Here is a 6,167-nt window from a genome sequence, read left to right as displayed (position 1 = left end):
ACAGCGCCTGTTTCTTTACGTCAATGAGTGTAAGTTGCTGAACTTTATATGTAGATGAGCCATCATAGACTATACAGCTCTCTTGCAATAGCCTACTATAGACTCCAAGGCGCCTATTTATTTATTTATTTTAATTATTTTACTTTATTTCTTTATAAAAATGGACATATTTTGACCAATTGTGTTAGGACTAAAGAGAAAGTAGCCTATGTGGTCAGTAATTTTGCAACAAGGTACACATTCGGGTATACGTTCTGCACATGCAACTTTATCCCATACTTATTTAGTTGCGGCCATCCGGATCCCATGTCTAAAAACGTGGATCCGCCGGATTCCCCGCCCCTACAGATAGCCTACAATTTTACAAAACACTCATATAAGCCTGTATCTGTGCGCTGGAGCACATACTCATCACAGATCGCATGATGTCATGTCGAGGATATACGTTGTCATATTCCAGGGTCCAGTTACCTGCCGAAATACCCAAATGCACAGTAATGGCATTTCAGACGAGCAGAGCACATGATGGAGCATCCTGGACAGCCGTGGGGAAACTCGAGATCCCCACCTGTCCCGTGACCGCATATGGCACAGCGCCAACCCTCCCTCTGAGCTTTCTGCAGAGATGACTTCTCCTCCAAACCCCCACCCCACCCCACACGCATGCTTCATCCCCTTCTACACCACCTCGCCGACAGGCCTGAGCACAAACCGGCCTGCACATCTGGATCCTTTCACATCTGCACTCACTCATGCAACACTGGGATCGTTTGGCATCAGACGACCTGCTGCTCGCATCCGTAGCGTATACAGCTACTAGAGTGTCAGGACACTGATTTCCCGCGCTGTATACTGGACTGCTGCGGTACCGATCCTGTGTGGATGCTGATGCGGGAAACGGAAGTGAACGCGCCTGTCCTCCGGCAGACTTGTTTACAGAAGATTGAAATGACAGATTGCCTTGCAGCCAGCTGACCGGAATGTAACTTCTGCTCTGATGAATGACTGTTATGTCGACGCGTCCTTCCCAGTCTTCATGACTGTCATGCCTGTTTTGGTTTTTGGGCGTTTTGTCGTATTCTTAGAGATTTTGCGGAATGGATGCCAGATGTAGCTGATTCCTTCAGAAGGACGTGTTGCGGACTCTTTGTGCTTTGTGCGGAATCCGGTGTGATCCATTCGGGCATGTCAGGATCACACGGATATCTATGTATGTAAATAAGAGCATCAGCCAGCTGGAGACGTATCAGTTCATCTCAATTTGACAAAAAATTATATATAAAGGGGGGAAAAAAAGTAAGTTTCCTCACCAGCACCACTCTGTACTAGTGCTGGCGTCCGTCCTTGTGCATGTTTTTATGTTTCTGTAGCTATGTAGATGCTGCATATTCATTTATGTAACATTTATATGATCTTTTAAGCCCTGCAGGGCTCAAATAGCAGGCTGGAGCATAGGTGACCCTTCATAGTGATTTTCTCAGGTTACCATCACTTATCTGTGTGTTTGTTTCTCATTCGATTCATTTAAAGCATCTAAGAAGAGCCACTCAGCCTTAATCACGTTTTGAAAATGTCAGTTTACACACTGCATAAGACTTAATCCCTGTATATTTCCAGTGCAATGATTTAAAGCTATCTCTTTAGCTTGGTGTCTGAGTGGTGGAACAATAAGCCGTGTTGGTGGCCATGCTCTGATCAGAGCTGGATCAGATTTGCTCCTCCCTGTGTACCTGCAGTGACTGAAAGCATCGCAGGGTGATAATGGAAGGCCAGTAATGGCAAGTCAATCAATAATGATGCCTGCTCAGACACCCCACCCTGACCCCTCACCTCCTCACTAGAGAATATGGGATTTCCGGAAACACACACCTTGCCATGAATCTTCAAGTGGAATTATGAAATGTATTGCAGCACGTTCTTTCAGTGGATTCAGGCAAGGTGGATGGGTGGGTTTACTGTTTGTGCATCATGTATAGATTTTCCTGGATGACTGGTAGCCTGTCATTGGACTGTTTTGGCTAGACTCTGTCTCACAGTCCGAGGTTTTGTTTTTCTCTACTACAGCTTGCATGAAGTGCCACTTAACCTGTAGACATGAGAAAATCTGTTCCAGCCAACCTTCCTTCCCACTGCTTTATAATTACAGTAACAATGATGTCAGAGTGGGGTTTTTTTTTCCAGCAGAGCTGGTATGAGGGTTTTAGTGAGGATTTAAGGATTTAAATGCCACCGAAGAGAGTCTATCTGAAGTTGATTTGTTGATTGCTTATATTTTTAATCTTCAGAAGAAGCTATGTTTTATTGATAGAGTGAACATGTTAGTCTGGATGATTTAACTGCTGCTTTAATGGGATGATGTGCTAGCTGGCAATATCATGCAGAACCACTCCACAGACAGAGATAGAGAGAGAGAGAGAGAGAGAGAGAGAGAGAGAGAGAGAGAGAGAGCGAGAGCGAGCAGGTGCTCTTTAGGGCAGCATCAGGATCTGGCTTAGATTGTGTTGAAGCCAAGCCTAAGTGCATTGCTATTGATGCGTAACACTATAACACATTTGATGCCATGGCCTCTTTGGTGTGGTCAGTAGTGTTTTCCCTTCTACTGGCTATTGCTCTTCTTTTCTTTTCACCATGAGATGGAATGTGTGGTCAGACCCTATGAGCCGGCACCATCATTATTATTATTATTAGTCTGGACACTAGGATAAAAGGTCATTCAAAGAGATTTGCAGCACATTTTCTGCTCCTTTTTTTTTTTTTTCAGATTCATGCCTTTTGTTTTCACATCATGCTTGTGGCCCTTTCTGCTCTCCATTCCTGTAGCATCCTAGTGCGTGTAGAGTGTGTGTTCAGTGTTATTCATAAGGTTCTTATGAATCACCACTATGATGTAGGAGTGTAATCGGTGCCATACTTTCACAAAACACTTCCGGAGATATGACCACCGCATTCCCACCTTCAAGCATGGGTGTGTTTGTCTCACAACAACACAGACATGTATTTTCACTTGTCCTATGAAACTACAACAGATTATCATTGTAAGCAGTGGTAGAAAGAATACATGGAGTGAATGAAAGGAGTAAAAGCATAATCAAAAATGAGTAAAAGTAAATATGTGTTGAAAAACAATTGGAGTAAATTCTTGATTTGGCACAACTACTGTAATCCGAACTTGGTCTGTATCTGAGGATGCATTTTTGACCATTTATGTACTACTAATCAAGTTAGCCCGCCTCTGCCTTGTGTGTGCAGAGTATGCATGTACTCTCCTTGCTTCAGGGTTATCCTCCGGGTACTCCGGGTTTTCTCCCCCGATCCAAAGACATGCGTTTTAGGCTGATTGGCATTCTCAAATTCACCATAGTGTGTGAATGGGTGTGTGAATGTGTGTGTGATTTTGCCCTGCGATGGGTTGGCACTCTGTCCAGGATGTCCTCCCACAGCGTGCCCCTAATCTTCCCTGGTATAGGTTCCTGTCTCCCACGTGACCCTGTGTAGGATAAGCGGTATGGAAAATGGATGGATGGATAATCTGGGGTTTCAGTAGCTTGCCAGGTTTGTTAGCTAGTTTATATTAATTCATACATGTTTCTAGCTACACAGTTAGATATCTAGTGGATGCCACACATATCCTATTACACATATCCTGAGCAGTAAACATATCGAATAAACATTTGGTACCTGAAGTATAGACTTTAGGCAGGAAACCGCTTTATTTTGGTTGGGTCTCAAATTAAAGTTTTAAAGAATTTGCACATACTAGATTTTGATTGGCTTATAGTTTTCCAAGGTTAACTGCATTATTTTTTTTACGCTGTAATGATGATCTAAAATAAATGTAGTGAAGTTGAATATTGTATAATTAAAAATCAAGTAAAAGTTAAAGTAGTATGATAATACTTTATTTATACTCAAGAAGTACCATTAAAGTAAACTATGTACCCAAATACTATAACGTACGTAGTTACTTTCCCCTGATTTTAAGGCTGGAGAAGATCATTTGATTGATTTCAGTGCAGAGTGTGTTTGTTTTGTATTTGTGTGTTATTTGCTATTTCTAACATCATATTTGGTCTGTAGTGAACTGAAGTTACCCAACTCCTAATTTAGATGTTTTCTTTTGAAAATTTTAATCTAAAGGCTTGACGTCTGGTCATGATAATATCTCATGATAGTATCTGTTGAACCAATTATCTCTATTCAAAAAGTTATTATTTTATTTTATTTTTTGTTTTCATAGTGTCATAGCGAGAAGTCCCAATTAGCACTTCCATTCCATTCAGGACAGAGGATAAAAAGTAGAGAATGTGTAATGGCTATATATATATATATATATATATATATATATATATATATATATATATATATATATATATATATTTGCAGTTGTGCCCAAAACTTTGAATACCCCTTGCAGAATCTACTAAATATTAATACTGTTAACAAAACAAGATCAATCATTACAATCCCATGTTATTTTTTATTTAGTTCTGTCCTGAATAAGCTAGTTCACAAGTTTACATACCCTTGATTATTAACATTGTGTGTTGTTACCTGGATGATCAACGACTGTTTTTATGTTTTGTGAGTGTTGTTCATGAGTCCCTTGTTTGTCCTGAGCCGTTAAACTGCCCACTGTCCTTCAGAAAAAAAACCTCCAGGTCCTGCACATTCTTTGCTTTTCCAGCATCTCCTGCATATTTGACCTCTTTCCAACAGCGGCTATGTGATGTTGAGAGCCATCTTTTCACACTGAGGACATCTGAGGGACTCAGTCAACTAAATTGTCCTATTTTCTTTGCTAATGCCAGTTTAGACTAGTATTGATTCCAGTAGCTAAAATAAATTGTCTAGACAGCAAGTCATATTCTAGCTAATGGTAAATATTGGTTATTTACTTGATATTACTTATTATTAATGAATTAGCAAACTATGTAGTGTTATTCATGCATATGACCAGAAAACTTAATTATGTTTTATGTTAAAGAGTAGTTGCTTTAAAATTAACTGTCTTAACGTTGTAACAGTTTTAGATCATATTTAATGTGTCATATATCTTACACATGAAATGACATTAAATTAATTTCACCAGTTAAAACATTTATTTTTAATACTTGAGTACGTTTAAGTAGCACCTTGTTCACTCGATCCTTCCACTTTTAATGAGTAAGATTTTGACTCTAGCTGGAGATTTTGGCATTTATCAAACTGGATCAGAACATATTTGATTGTAAATTGTTTGTACGAGCATTTACACAAGAAATTTGGCATTCATGAAATCCTGTCATTACGGAAAACCGTTAACATCCTACTCATGAGCCTGGGTGTTTGTAAATTTACGCAACAGATGTATATCTAAAATGATCGACTTCAAATCATAAAATTTGCATGGAATGCACTTATATATGGTTTATGCTGTCACGTTTAAATTGCTTCTTTTTACTGCAACTTACAGTGTAGAAGTGCTTTGTAGTCTCTACCAAAAACACACCCTCATACTAGTTCATTAGTTCAGGGACTTCGAATATCGTCAAGAAAAATGTTATATTATTGGTATTAATTAAATAATATGAAAAAAAAAATTAAGAAAGCATGCCAACTCAAACCCATAAATGAAGACAAATAAAACTAGTCATTTAATTATGACAAAAGAAATGCTGCCGTATATGTGGAGGATGGGCCGGTCTGTCTGCACATACAGTAGCTGTAAGCTGTAATCAAATGTCTCAGCTGATGGAAGATGTAGTGCACATCTCTCTTATAAGGAAAGAGATGTTAAACTACCACTTCTGCCTTTCTGCCTTTTCTTTCCCCATTATTAATCATGTTGTGTTTCCCTCTTTACGCTTGAACTTTTATGGTGTTGTGTGGGTGTCAGGAAATGCAAATGAGCTGTATCAAGGAAAATATTAAATCAGTTTGGCTTATGTAAACATTTACACTTTATTAAAAAATTTCTACTTTCTACTTTTACTTACATTATTCTTAAGCATAATCTCTTATTCTGTCAATTCTATCATCTTATTTAGTTTGGTGTTATATTGAACTTCCAGCTCAAATTAGACGGTGTTTAGTGGGTTCTAACAAACTGAGTCTACCTTGAGTAATAGTCAAGAATGCAATTCTCAAAAATGATTCCATACCAAAGCTAGACCAAAACTCAAGGGATG

This window comes from Ictalurus furcatus, chromosome 28 (genome assembly GCF_023375685.1).
Source record: "Ictalurus furcatus strain D&B chromosome 28, Billie_1.0, whole genome shotgun sequence".
Taxonomy (NCBI): Eukaryota; Metazoa; Chordata; class Actinopteri; order Siluriformes; family Ictaluridae; genus Ictalurus; species Ictalurus furcatus.
Note: the sequence above shows the minus strand (reverse complement) of the source record.